Source organism: Ambystoma mexicanum, chromosome 4p (assembly GCF_040938575.1).
Source record: "Ambystoma mexicanum isolate Mex_15411 chromosome 4p, UKY_AmexF1_1, whole genome shotgun sequence".
In the NCBI taxonomy this organism is placed as follows: domain Eukaryota; kingdom Metazoa; phylum Chordata; class Amphibia; order Caudata; family Ambystomatidae; genus Ambystoma; species Ambystoma mexicanum.
The window spans coordinates 300,123,209-300,138,882 of NC_090927.1; positions in this window are offsets into that span (position 1 = coordinate 300,123,209).

The following is a 15,674-nucleotide window of genomic DNA, read 5'->3' on the forward strand; positions in this document are numbered from 1 at the left end:
GCACCTGTATCCCGTGGTGCGTGGGAATTTCCACACGCTATTGGACTGGGAACTAGATTCCAGGGGTGCGCGGGTCACACGCTCGCCTAGTACACGCGCAAAGCATTAATTTGCGCACTTATCAAATGACAAGCCAGATGCCAGGATGAACATACCGTTCCTAGCAGCAGTGGCAGTGGGCTACCAAAGGAGGAGGAGGACGAGAGTCAGGGCCAGAATATTCACACCCAGAACCAGCCTGTTCGGGATGCCTGATGACCAGGTGTATGGAAGGTACAGGTTTCCACCACACATAATACTGGACCTGGTGAGTGAGTGGGAGGATGACCTCACATCACCCACCCTGTGCTCCCAAGCACTCAGCCCCCTGGAGAAGGTCCTCAATGTACTGCACTTCTTAGCCACTGGATCATTTCAGCGGTCAAGTGCCATAGTGGGTGGGGTGTCACAGGCCACCCAGTCACGCTGCCTACACCAGGTCTTGGACATCATCACTGCACGCCCATCAGTCCGCAGGCACATATACCTGCCCAGAACACCTGCAGAAAGGCATGCTGCGGCCCAGGATTTTTACGGTGTGGCACGATTCCCCAAAGTGCTAGGTGCCATCGACTGCACCCATGTGGCTCTACGTCCCCCCAGGGCATCTGAGCACATCTATAGGAACCGCAAGCACTGGCATTCCATCAACGTGCAGGTAGTATGTAATGCCAAGGGAATCATCACCTCAGTATATGCCAACTATCCCGGGTCCACCCACGACAGCTTCATTTACCGAATGTCCACCCTATGCCGGGACATAGATGCTGGGCGGCATGGCGATACATGGCTGCTTGGTGAGTATGTATGCCACTGCACATGCATGCATGTTGGATACTGAGCAAGGTCACAACCCCACCAATGATACCAATCACCACCTCCACAGGGGACAGTGCCTACCCTCTCAGCCCCCACATGATGACGCCAATTCGGAACCCCACCACGCCACCCCAGGTAAGATATAACACAGCCCACATTACAACCCGGGGCATAGTGGAGCGCACATTCGGAGTTCTAAAGTCACGCTTTCGCTCCCTTGACCGTTCTGGCGGGCAGCTGTTATACGCTCCCCCAGTAGTGTGCAGGATCATAGTGGCAGCATGTGTCCTGCACAACGTTGCAACACGCCGGGGCCTGCCCGTGGACATGGTGGTGGCCCCACATCCCCAACCACATGCACAGCCGCTGCGCATGGGAGGGGAAAGGGCACGGGGGGAGGCAGCCCATACACAGCTAGTGGCTAATTACTTCACATAGTATTCACTCCCCTGTGGAGTGCACACTGGCCTGGCACATTCCATCTGACAGTCAATGATGACTCAACCTGACACTGATCCTGAATGTCTGGAGATTCAACCGTGAAAAGCATATCAGCCTGAGATTGTTCACCTGGAAGTGTTACAATGTGTGCATCCCTACCCACACACAACACCAATGCAGTTTTGTGAAGAAACACATTCAAGCAGCCAAAATGAATACCCACTTGCTAAATGCAACAAGAGGACAGTGCCATGTCACCCAACCCATCCCCAGCACCGCCACACAACACACCGTGCCATGTCATGCTATGTGCAGGTAAACAAAGTAATCCCCACAACATGACAAGTGTTGCAATGTACAGTGTCCCCAATTGAAACTTCCTACACCTGAAATGCTCACTGTAATGCAGGACCAACAACAAACTTGAGCAGGTACTACCATTAACATGACTTCAGTAATGTAATAAATCAGTTGTCTCACCACCTGGATATGCCTGCACTCCCACCACTTCCAACTGAACAGTGTTGGTGCCATGTAGAGTTGTAGGTGCACTGCTGCCAACAAGGACCCCATCTCCAGACTAGAGGGCCTTGTGTAGACATGAGGAAGGGACCTGCAAATTGGGAGGCAGACACAGATGATGAGTTACACATCAATGCAACATGCAGTGTACAACACAACAGCAATATGCACTAGGAATGTATACACAGTATTGACTAGACTACCCACACATGTAGTGGGAGTCCAATGTCACCATGTACTTCAATGTCACTTGGGCACACCCTTTGCAAGCCCATGGAAACGGGAAGCAGGAGGGGTGTGTGTGACTCAAACCCAGGCATCTGAACCTAATACATGACAAGCCTGCATGTGCCCAGCCACAATGCAGCGTATGCCCACAGGAACCACGGAAGCCAACAAATTGTCCCAAAAAAATTGGGAAAAATATAAAAATAAATATAAAAATAAAAATAAAAATAAAAAAAAATCAAAAATGGCCATTAAAGGGCCCAGGGGGGTTGGGGAGGCCACCCAGGAGGTCCGAGGTCAGGGTGCACACCAGAAACCACCTGTGCGGATCCTGGGAGAAAAAAAACACCTCCATGGGCTCATGGCCCACACGGCTACCCTATTGTGGGAGTATCACTGCTGTCGCTATTATCACCCTGTGCAGCTGCATCCGGAGGTGGTTGCACTATGGGAGGCAGCCCACGCAAGGCCCTACTCTGTTCCTCCATGGCTGCAAGCATGCGGGTGTGGTAGGTCTCGTTCTGGAGGATGAGGGTGCGGAGGTCCCCATGCAACAACTCACGGGATGCCCGGACCTCCGCCCTCGTTGCTTGCATCTCAGCTGAGAGCGTACGGGTGAGACGCTCCAGCTGCTGTTCTGTCCTTTGGTGTGTTGAAGCCTCAAGCTCAACTAGAGTCGTCCTGAGTTGATGTAGCTCCTGCCTCAGGGCTTCCCTGTGGCCCTGGGACTCTATGGAGATGGCCTCCTGCAGAGTCGCCAGTGCCGCCCGCCTGTCCCTGTTGGACGCCAACATGTCCTCTCTGTGTGACTGGCAGATGGAGTCGGTTGCCTGCTCTAGTCGCTCCATCAGCCTTTCAGGGGGGACAATGGAAGTGGCCACCCTATCCATGGCCTGAGCCATCATCTCGGATGATGCTGCCTGTTGGGTAGCCATACCGTAAATGGATTGCTCCCATGCGGTATTGCCAGGTGGCGTACGGCCACCACGTCGGCGGGCACCACACCTGTCTGGGGCAAGGCGGACTGCGCCTTGCTGTGCCGGCACTGCCTGAGGCTGCAGGACTGCATTCCCCCTCTGATCTGCTGGCCCAGGAACAGGATCAGATGTCGCGGAGTGTGACCCTGCATCCGTAACCACCAAAGGCCTAGCTGCCAACACTGACATCCCCATTGAGGGTTCTGACCCTGGTGCAGGTGGGTGGGACAGAACAGATTCCCTCCCTGGAACACTCACCTGGGACGGCACGTAGATCTCATCATCCGAGTCAACAGCTGAGTACAGCTCGGGGGAGGTGCAGCCAGAGACACCCCTTGAGAGCACAACCTGTAGCACTTGTGGGTTTTCACCCACCAGCACACCACGTCCCTCACTGGTGGTTGGTCGGCCCTCAGACCCCTCCTGGCTCTGCACCATCTCCACAACCCCAGCAGTATCAGGTGCGTCTTCCCCTGCAATGACATAATAACAAAGAAATGAAAACCCGCATTAGCACCATGGCACACAATGAGGGCTGAGAAGCAAGAGAACCAGTACTTGATTGACATGCATGCACCCTCACTGCGTATGAAGGGCAGGCAAATGGCACACACTCATTACACAAAGATGGAAGATGAACACATTTTCTGCATGCTGCCTGGCAGTGGCATCACACATTGCCCTGTGATTGCCAGGTGACACACACATGCCATCACACAGATGGCATGTGCCATTGCTATTGAGTGTAGATGGAGAGGAGGGCAGCACTTATTCATTCTGTCCAGTTCCCACATGCAATAGCTTTTCTAATTGAAACAGGTCTGCTTTATCACCTGGAGCTGCCAGTCCAATATGGTCCAATTGCACAGGGACATGTGTGAACATATGATATCCAGGTAACAAAGTCACTCCACTTTACCATGGCCATGCCAGACATGTGACTAGAGGACTGAGGAATGCCTAGTATAAGTGGTGGAATGCATACAATCTGTCTGATTGAACATAGGAAAATAAGCAACAATGTTGTGGCAAGGTGACACTTCAAAGGCAACTGGGGTGCTGTTGGGCTAGATGTCTACTGTTGGCAGAAGGGATACTGCAATGGCCAATTGCAGCTGTGCAGGATGTATTGCATGAAGCACATGGCTGACACATTCGACTCAGGCGCACACACTCTCACCTGGCACACAAACAGATGCCCTCACACACACACCATGCACATTGATGACACACACATGCATGTGCACTCACCGGACAATGCCTCGTAATCAGGCAGATCTCCCACGCCTTGGATCTGTTCCTCCGTGACGTAGGTCCCAGCGACTGACTCATGTGGAGTGAGTTCCATGTCTTCTACTGGAGACCCACCTCCAGTCACTAGAGTTGCGGCATGACTTGAGGCCAGCTTCTTCTTTGCCCTGCGCTTTAGGTCATTCCAGCGCTTGTAGCAATCATTGGCTGTGCGCCTCACGATTCCAAGGGCACTTACGATGTCCGCAACGGTCTGCCAGTGTGCCTGGCGTTGTGCAGGTGTGGTCTTTGATCCTGCAACAATGACCATCTCGTTATCATGTCCGGACACATACTCGACAAGTGCATTCAGTTCGTCATCCGTGAAGCTGGGCTTCCTCGACGGACCGGACTGTGTAGCCGTGTCTGGGGCATCAGCCTGTGCCGGACGAGCACTCTTCCTCTTCCGCTTGGAAGGTGGTGGTGATCCTGAGTGTCCTGCGCCGCTCTGGACACTAGGGGCAGGAGCCCTGGTGGGCTCTGTATCAGGTGTGTGGGATTGCACACTCAGCATGGGAGTTGGTGCAGGCATTGGCTCAAGTGTAATGGTGTCATGGGGAATGTCAGAAGAATGGACTAGGACAGACACTGTCCTGGCTGGGTGTGTGAGAGCTGGGGTGGATGGAGCCGCAGCTGCCCCTGCAGCCTCTCCGCCCTGCCTACTTGGGGCAGCAGATGACCTTGCTGCCCCAGATCCACGTGGCATGATGGCATCAACGTGCACCAGCGCACGTGTGGTAGCCCTGCTGACCTGGAAGTCAGCCATGGAGTCAGCCAGGTGTGGTGCCACAATGGGCTGGTCCAACAAGGGCTGAGCATGGATGGTGTCAGCCACATCAGCCTCAACGGGAGGGAGGGGGATAATGGGTGCCCTTGACTGGTCCTCCGCACATGGGGGGACAGGCTCACCCTGCAAGTTACGACCACGTCCCCTACCGGATCCACCACGGCCACCACTTGTGGCTCTTCCACCTTTGCCACCCTTACGGAATCCTCGCCTCCCAGCCATGGCACTGATATTAATGTGCGTATGGGAGTGGCTGTAGACTATAGTCCTGGGCAATTGGGGGTCAAAGGGGTTGGGTACCAGATGGTAATTGTACCCTAGTGCTCTAGCAAGGCTGATTGTAACCCCTGGGGAAAGATGACGGGTCACGCAATGCACAGGAGGCCCAAAAAAGGGAGATGACGTGCACGCAACCCCTCCTAGACCACGTGTGCAGAAAGAAAAACCTGCACTACGCTGTGGCACCCAGTAACACAAGAATGAACGTATGCGTGTCACACGCAACCTAGAATGACCTCTGAAGGGGTAGGCTACACACGGGGCAAGCACAGAAGTTAGATACGTGCGTGACTCACCGTCTGCCAGGTAAAAGAGCGTGAAAAATGAGCGCGCTTGGTTGGCAACACCCCCGCCAAAAGAAGTTATGTACACTGTCTGAGGAGACAGGACAACAGTAGAAGGGGACACTGTTTGAGGGAACAGGCCCAGGTAAACCAGTACGAGAGAAAAAAGAGAAAAAGCTGTCAGAGGTAACAGGGAGTACGAACTGGAAACGCCGTGAAGTAAATCGAGTGAAACGACAAGAAGTACAGAATTCACCCACTCGCTCTCCACGAAAAGCACATACAAGGAAATGGTGTTCTACACGTACCTTATATACAGGCCCACACGTACAGCGTCACTTACGCGGCGTGTACGTGCTAGGCCCATTTTCACCAATCACACGCTTTGTCACTTCTGCGTGTAGATCCATTTTCACCAATCACACGCTTTGTCACTTCTGCGTGTAGATCCATATTCACCAATCACACGCTTTGTCACTTCTGCGTGTAGGTCCATTTTAACCATGTACACGCTTTGTGACTTCTGCGTGTAGGTCTATTTTCTCCAATCACACGCTTTGACACTCGGACGTGTCACGCAACATTTTCCTGCACGTGCACGTGACTTCATGGACGCGCATATGCTGTTGATGGGTTTACGCGCTAAGGGCCTTTCTTCGATTCACACGCAGACGTGTGGGATTTTCACGTGCAAAATCACTCCCTATCAGGCTGTCCACGCGTTCACACACGAAAGACCACGCTCCTGCCCAGGAGGCCAAATTACTGCCCCCCAGAGCCCTGAGCACGCTCCCACCTGCCATCTGCTGCTGCCTGACTGCCTGCTGGCCACGTGCCCTGCCATTTGCTGCCTGCACATCAGCCAGGGGTGCTGTTGCTGTGACCACCCCTGCTGGAACCAAAGGCTCCTGACTGTCACCCCACAGCCCAGCACCAGGACCCAGTTGCCCACCCACTCCTGCCTCTGGGGTTGCCATGTCGGGCACTACGACATCTGGCACCAGTGGCAACCCCCGGCCAAGGAGGCAGAGGGGCACCAGCTTCAGTGCCAGGGAAGTTGTTGTCCTGGTGGAGCATGTCGTGGGGCAGTATGATGCCCTCTTCGGAAGGTTGCGCGCCGATGGACGTTGTGACTGCCATCAACGCGGAGGAGGTGGCAGTCCACGACTACTAATGTGTCAGGAAGCGCTGGGAGGACTTCAGGTCCAGCACCCTCAACAAGGCCCGGCGCCTCATGATGGCAGCAGATGCTAAGGGGCGGGCGGGGCCACTTGTCGGAAGATCAGATGAGGGTCCTGGAACGCATATCCCCTGCGCTCCACATCCATGTCCTTGAGAAGCAGACCCGTCTGGAGTCGAGCGGTAAGTGTACATGCATACTGATAGTAAGTTGTGCGTGTGGTGGTGTGCCAGGAGTGTGCAGGTTGAACATGTATTTTTATGTGGCCAAGTAGGGGGGGTGTACAGGGCTGTGAGGGTGACACATGCGAGGGGTCTCATGTGTGACACATGGATGGTGCTTGTGTGTGTGGGCTTGCATGGCACAGGATGTGGAGGAATGATTGTCAGGTGTGACATGGATGTCGATGGAGACACTGCGACAGTTGGCGGAGGTGTACACATGCATGCAGGTTTGGTGTTGTGTGTGCATGTGTAGTGTACTCCCTATGTTGCATGTGATGTGTGGATGACCTTTGGCTGCACATGCTGTTGTATGTGAATGGATGGTGCTGGCTGTTGCATCATGGCTGTGGTATGGCTCATGTGTGCAAGTTGAAATGACATGTGTGTTGGGGATTGTGATGCCATGTCTGAGGTTTACCTATGCCACTCATGTATAACTGTCATGTGTGTATGAGTCCATTTTACAGTGCCCTGATGCCTGTGTTTTCTTTCTCCCTGTCTGCACCGTCAACTGATGAAGAGGACGGAGCAGGTGCTGTGGAGCACAGCGGCAGGGGTCGCACCACCAGCCGGAGACGCAAGGGCCAGATCCCCTCCCAAGTTGTGATCTCGTCGGGGAGTGAGGAGTCTGGTGCCGCGTCCCAGGCCGCGGCTGGCAAGGGGAGGTCCAAGAGGCGGAGGTCGGAGATGGACTCCTCAGCAGCAGAAGAGGCAGCTGGGACCCCACAGGGCCCAACGAGGGAAGATGGCACGGAGTCATCCAGATTGGTGGGGTGTATGGTGGTGGGTGCCCCTGCACTGCTGGGGGGTGGGGTGGTGGGAGACATGGGTGGGGGCCTGGTGGAGGCTGCCCCTGCACTGCTGGGGGGTGGGGTGGTGGGAGACATGGGTGCGGGCCTGGTGGTGGGTGCCCCTGGTGGCTGGGGGGTGGGGGTGGTGGGAGACATGAGTGGGGGCCTGGTGGTGGGTGCCCCTGCACTGCTGGGGGGTGGGGGTGGTGGGAGACATGGGTGGGGGCCTGGTGGAGGCTGCCCCTGCACTGCTGGGGGGTGGGGTGGTGGGAGACATGGGTGCGGGCCTGGTGGAGGATGCCCCTGGTGGCTGGGGGGTGGGGGTGGTGGGAGACATGAGTGGGGGCCTGGTGGAGGCTGCCCCTGCACTGCTGGGGGGTGGGGTGGTGGGAGACATGGGTGGGGGCCTGGTGGAGGCTGCCCCTGCACTGCTGGGGGGTGGGGTGGTGGGAGACATGGGTGCGGGCCTGGTGGTGGGTTCCCCTGGTGGCTGGGGGGTGGGGGTGGTGGGAGACATGAGTGGGGGCCTGGTGGTGGGTGCCCCTGGTGGCTGGGGGGTGGGGGTGGTGGGAGACATGAGTGGGGGCCTGGTGGTGGGTGCCCCTGCACTGCTGGGGGGTGGGGGTGGTGGGAGACATGGGTGGGGGCCTGGTGGAGGCTGCCCCTGCACTGCTGGGGGGTGGGGTGGTGGGAGACATGGGTGCGGGCCTGGTGGAGGATGCCCCTGGTGGCTGGGGGGTGGGGGTGGTGGGAGACATGAGTGGGGGCCTGGTGGTGGGTGCCCCTGCACTGCTGGGGGGTGGGGGTGGTGGGAGACATGGGTGGGGGCCTGGTGGAGGCTGCCCCTGCACTGCTGGGGGGTGGGGTGTGGGAGACATGGGTGCGGGCCTGGTGGAGGCTGCCCCTGCACTGCTGGGGGGGTGGGGTGGTGGGAGACATGGGTGGGGGCCTGGTGGAGGCTGCCCCTGCACTGCTGGGGGGTGGGGTGGTGGGAGACATGGGTGCGGGCCTGGTGGTGGGTGCCCCTGGTGGCTGGGGGGTGGGGGTGGTGGGAGACATGAGTGGGGGCCTGGTGGTGGGTGCCCCTGCACTGCTGGGGGGTGGGGGTGGTGGGAGACATGGGTGGGGGCCTGGTGGAGGCTGCCCCTGCACTGCTGGGGGGTGGGGTGGTGGGAGACATGGGTGCGGGCCTGGTGGAGGATGCCCCTGGTGGCTGGGGGGTGTGGGTGGTGGGAGACATGAGTGGGGGCCTGGTGGAGGCTACCCCTGCACTGCTGGGGGGTGGGGTGGTGGGAGACATGGGTGGGGGCCTGGTGGAGGCTGCCCCTGCACTGCTGGGGGGTGGGGTGGTGGGAGACATGGGTGCGGGCCTGGTGGAGGCTGCCCCTGCACTGCTGGGGGGTGGGGTGGTGGGAGACATGGGTGGGGGCCTGGTGGAGGCTGCCCCTGCACTGCTGGGGGGTGGGGTGGTGGGAGACATGGGTGCGGGCCTGGTGGTGGGTGCCCCTGGTGGCTGGGGGGTGGGGGTGGTGGGAGACATGAGTGGGGGCCTGGTGGTGGGTGCCCCTGCACTGCTGGGGGGTGGGGGTGATGGGAGACATGGGTGGGGGCCTGGTGGAGGCTGCCCCTGCACTGCTGGGGGGTGGGGTGGTGGGAGACATGGGTCTGGGCCTGGTGGAGGATGCCCCTGGTGGCTGGGGGGTGGGGGTGGTGGGAGACATGAGTGGGGGCCTGGTGGAGGCTGCCCCTGCACTGCTGGGGGGTGGGGTGGTGGGAGACATGGGTGGGGGCCTGGTGGAGGCTGCCCCTGCACTGCTGGGGGGTGGGGTGGTGGGAGACATGGGTGCGGGCCTGGTGGTGGGTGCCCCTGCACTGCTGGGGGGTGGGGTGGTGGGAGACATGGGTGGGGGCCTGGTGGAGGCTGCCCCTGCACTGCTGGGGGGTGGGGTGGTGGGAGACATGGGTGCGGGCCTGGTGGTGGGTGCCCCTGGTGGCTGGGGGGTGGGGGTGGTGGGAGACATGAGTGGGGGCCTGGTGGTGGGTGCCCCTGCACTGCTGGGGGGTGGGGGTGGTGGGAGACATGGGTGGGGGCCTGGTGGAGGCTGCCCCTGCACTGCTGGGGGGTGGGGTGGTGGGAGACATGGGTGCGGGCCTGGTGGTGGGTGCCCCTGGTGGCTGGGGGGTGGGGGTGGTGGGAGACATGAGTGGGGGCCTGGTGGTGGGTGCCCCTGGTGGCTGGGGGGTGGGGGTGATAGGGGACATGGGTGGGGGCCTGGTGGAGGGTGCCCCTGCACTGCTGGGGGGTGGGGGTGCAGGGGGACATGAGCAGGTGTGCAGGGTAGTCCCCTGTGGTGTGGGCGGCCTGCAGGGGCCGTGGAGGGTGTACAGGGTACACCTGTGAGGACCCACCCAGCCTAATCGCGTGTTTAACTTCCCACGCACCCCTGTAATACACGTACCCAGCCAAATTGCGTGTGATAATTCCCGCGCACCCCTGTAATACACGTACCTGGCCAAATCGCGTGTGATTATTCCCGTGCACCCCTGTAATACACGTACCCAGCCAAATCGCGTGTAAAACTTCCCGTATACCCCTGTAATACACGTACCCAGCCAAATCGCGTGTGATAATTGCCGCGTACCCCTGTAATACACGTGCCCTGGCTAATCGCATGTAAAACTTCACGCGTACCCCTGTAATACACGTACCCTGGCCAATCGCGTGTTGAACTTCCCGCGTACCCCTGTAATACACGTACCCTGGCTAATCGCGTGTAAAACTTCCCGCGTACCCCTGATATGAACGTTACCCGCTTTGCGTTCCTTGTTTGGCAGCCCTGTAAACTGGTCCAAGGTTAGCGCAGCCCTTTGCGATGATTTTGCGATTTTGATGGCTTTTCCTTGCGCGAGGGCGTTCTTGGGGCCGTTACTGGCGCTGCTGCAGGGTCGCTGCGATACTCTGCGCCACGGCTGGTTTGGGAGCCTAGAATCCATGAATACGCTGTGCGCGGAAATCGGTTTTAGCGCACGTGCCTGGCGCAGACAATCGCACGCGGACACTCTGCGCCAGACGCTTGCGACACTTTTCTGCGAAATTCTATGAATTACCCTGTGAGTCTCTAAGGTGCTTGCAAGAGTCATTTACTTTAGGATACTAAAGAGACTTGAATGGCTATTGACAATATGCATTAAAGCATCACAATAGTTTACAAGATATTCCATACAGATAATTAACCTCTAAGTCTTAAAAAGAGGTTTAAGAGGTAAAGAAGTTAGAGTATGTTTAAAAATAATTTGAGAAAGGAAGTTATATTAATGTATAAGTAACCAAGTGTATTTGTTTACTACAGATACCAGAGCCTACCAGAAGGTTGCAGGGCTGCAGTGTCTCTGTTGTTATTGTCTCCAAATTCCCCTTTCCCTTTCTTGGGGTTCTCAGCTCAGCTTTTACCTTAGGGTTGAGAGGTGAACTCCTGGTGAGGGTCTGTGGGGCCAGCATCAGCACCTGTGGAATTCAGTCAAGCCGGACCCTGACAATATGACACTACTGGCTGTGTCGAGGGGTGGGGCCGTCATTCCCCCGCACGGCGCAGTGCGGCCTCCTCCTGTTTGGCTTCGGTTTTGAGCTGTTGCTGCTGGCTCGGGTCCTTCACCTGCAGGGTGATGCTGCCCTTGATTTCTCTCCACCCAGTGCGCACCGTTCGCCTTCGGGCACGACTCTCCCAGGCTCCTGGGCGCACCACGTGTCAATGTTGGGACCCGATCAATGAGTTGGGGCTCCTGCTCTGACGGGTTCTGCTCGGGTTCAAATCCCTTTCCAACCAGGGCATGATGCTCCCCAGCATTTGCGCTCTGGGCCGGCTCCTGCTCTCCCGCCTCCAAGCCGCGGCATTCCAAGGCCATGACGCTCGGTCTCCTTCTCGACACTCCCACCACCACCAGACCTCAAACTTTCCCCCATAGGGGGTGTGGATGTCTCATTGCACGGTACTGCTTCTGAGGTATCAACGCAGTTGGGTAACCTCCAGATATTCCCCGGATCTTTCAGGGTGTGTAGGAGCACATGGGCTCACATCCATCTTGGCTGGGCTCGATAGCGCCCCACAGGAGGCAAGTTAATGATACAAACTTACAGTAAACCCACAGAAGTAAATATGACATATTATGCCAGCAGTAGTCATTAGAAATCAGTTATACGTAACATACCAGTGGTTGAGTTCATCAGAGCAAGAAAAAATTGTGAGGAGCAGATGATATTTGACAAGGAATATGATTTACTGTCAACCATATTTTGGGAAAGATGTTACGAACGTAACATAATCCAGGAAGTGGTAACAAAGGCACGACTAATGGACAGACAAGAGACTCTGATACAGAAACAAAGGCCCAAGAATATACAAGGAGACAAAGTTCAATTTATTACAAGATATTATCAGAACCAGCACGAGATCTGCAAGATTCTAAAGAAGCATTCGCACTTGATAAAGATTTAGAGGGATGTCTAGATGAGGAACCAGCGATTATCTTGGAGAGCAGATACTTTGAAAATAAATTGAGTATGCCTTTTCTAGCAACTAAAACCAAGGAGCAAGCACTAACAAGCACTAACATGGCTGAATCCGATGAGACTGGATTTCCACAGCTGCTCATCCAAATACAGAGCAATTTTGCGACTCCAATGGGACTAACCTAATGATCAAGGAATTCATTAACTGTAAAACACAGTTTGTTGTATATGAATTGATATATGTTTGTAACAAAATATATATAGGCAGCACGATACAGACTTTGAGAGAAAGAATAAGGGAACATATTTCCTCCATCAATAGTCAGGACCTATCAGTTTATGAAACACCCTACCGAAGTCTATGCCTTTGACTGCCTCCAGTTGACGTATACGTGACAGAAGCAGTTCTAGGTGTGAAGCGTAAAGAAGGGGGAAAGGGGACAGCCCTGTTTCGTATCCCTCTCGAGGGAGACTAGGAGGGCAGGTGGTCATTTATCATAAGTCTGGCTATAGGAGTGACTTAGTTAGCTCGTATCCTGGCAATAAACATCGGGCCAAATCCCATTTCCTGCCGAGTATTAAAGAGAATGGACCATTCGACCCTGTCAAAGACCTTCTCTGCATCAACACTTTTTCTAACAAATGGCACATCCTCCTGAGGTTATCGTGAGTTTGGCAGCCTTTTATGAACCCGGTCTGATCGGGTGGATCAGTGTTAGCATTAGATGTTCTAACCGATTTGCAAGGATTTTGGTATAGATCTTTGCGTCTATATTCATGAATGAGATAGGGTGGTAAGAACCACACTTGCCTGGGTCTTTCCCTGATTTAGGGAAGAGAACTATCTTTCCCTCTTCCATGGAGTCAGTCATTTTTCCGGATGTGGCAAACAAGTTAAATAGGTCTGTGAATTTAGGGGCTAGGAACGTACGGGATCTCTTGTAAAAGGAAGTGGAATACCCATCCGGACCTGGCGAGTTATTAATCCGAAGGTTCAATATTATATATAGTACCTCTTTTTGGGTGATGCCCTTCTCTAGCTTTTCCCTATTCAGGGTGGGGAGGCTTTGTAGTGTTGTTGACTGTAAGTATTCACGCTGAAGTGTATGGTCGGGGTGGTCGGATGTATTGAGGGATGAGTAAAATGCATGGAACTGTTTAGAGTTTTTGTTCCGATGTCGTCACCCTTTCACCCATTGGGTCTTCAATCCTCAGGATTGTTTGGGCTGCGTTTTCTTTGTTTTAGTTGTCTGGCTAATAGTTTGTCAGCTTTATTATCCTTAATTTGCCTGTTACGCATCTGAATTGTCGTTGGTGCTCCGGGCCGGTGTCCATCTCCATCCGCTGCATGATATTTTTAACATTGATTTCGAGATCTAATTCTATTTTTGTCCTGAGCTTCTGTCGTGCGTGCCGGCTCCTGGAAGCATTGGCACCGTTTTAGGTGGAGCGGCCATTGAATGTACCATCACGTTGTTTCCTCGGGTGAGGTGACGGTCTAGTCTTTTTCCTTTCTGTTGCTAATGTGCGGCTGGCGGGGAGGTATTTATTTCCGGTTCTCCCAGCAAACTGCGCATTGCAACGTCAGAGTCTTTGCTTCCGCACACTCCTGTGATTTGTTCCAGCGCTCGTTTGATCTTCGCTTTCTCTCTGGTGTATTTTTTATCCACTACAGTCTCCGGACCTTAGCCCCTCCTCTCTCACTTCCTTCCGCGTACTCTTACGCCTTGCCCACTTGCCTCCTCTCTGCCTTCCTCTCTCCTCTAGCGCTTTGGCGTACCATGACTTTATCTATTTCCTTTCTCCCTTTCTTTCCGCTCTGATCCTTTTTTTCCTCCCTCTACTATTTCTTACTGGTTAATTGACCTTCCAGTATTGCCAACTCTCTGCCTGCCTGCACCTACCTTCACAGGACGATCTTTCCTGTTCAGTGGTTTACTTCCATCTCACCTGACAAGGCTCCTTCCTGCCTGGCGTTTGATTGCTCCGGAAACGATGATTCCATCATACGTACCATCCCTGTATTTGTCTCCGGATCTTTCATCACCTGTTCTTCGTGCTACTTCCAGCTACCAAGGAGGACTCAACTGGCAGTGTTTTTTTTTAGCCTACGCTTTTTCCCCATATTTGTCGCTCGTCTCGGTGGAGGGGCCACAGGGGCTACAGTTCACCGGTGGCCACTGAGGCTTCCTATCGTGATAGGTACTCAACTCCATCTCTACATCAGTACCGAGAGCCAGTTCTCTTCAACACGGATTCCAGCTTGACAGGTGAGAAGACGGAGGAGGGTAGTGGGTCTGAAGAATTCCAGTTAGCAGTTGACAGATTGCAACGCCAACAAAACATGGCGATCCCAGAACAAGTCCAAGAACTTCTGGGAGCAGTACATACGCTTTCACAGGAGGTACAGACTTTGAAGACTGAAAATCAGGCCCTCCAACAGATGTCACAAGAAGTTCAAACCATAAAGGCAAAAAATCTAGTACTTAAACAAATGATTACTCTTCGAGAGGCTCAGCCTGCGCCTGAATTACCCCTTATGCCTCTCATCGGGTAAATTTGATGGAACCTCTAAGAAGGTAAGAGAATACCTGGACGCATGTAAGGTGTACGTTACTTACAGGCCCACTTTGTATGCCTCCAACCAAGCCAAAGTGGGTTTTCTCATCTCCAATATGACGGGTAATGCCTTAGTCTGGGCGACTCTATGGTCAATGGTGAAGATTCAGTTTTACAAGACTATGAAGGGTTCCGAGCTCTCATTCGTCAAACTTTTGAAAGATCAGAGACCTCGTTCTCTGCTTGTGAGGATTTGTTAGATGCACATCAGGGAGCAATGGATGTGTTGTCCTATATTTCAACCTTTAAGACCTTGGCCGCTCAGACGGGGTGGCCGGAACAAGCCCAATATGCGATTTTTCAGCGAGGACTTAAAGAAGAAATCAAAGACGAATTGGCAAGAACCCCTAGACCATCCTCTTTTGCGGATTTATTGTCTTCGGTACTCCAAATCGAACACCGCATAGCAGAGAGAAGAATTGAACACAGAAGATTCAGAGTCAGATCTTCCATGGGTGGACCCATACCCTACTCCCTGACACCCTCCTCACAGGTGCAGAGGGAAGAACCGATGCAGATCGGAACAGCTAGAGGAGCGCTCTCTGCTGAGGAAAGACGCCGCCGCAGAGAAAGGGGTTTGTGCGCCTATTGTGCCTCAGATAAACATTCTATTCAGAACTGTGAATAGCTTCCGTCTCGCCGGTCGAGAAACGACAGCCCTCAGAGCTAAAAGGGACATGCATCAGA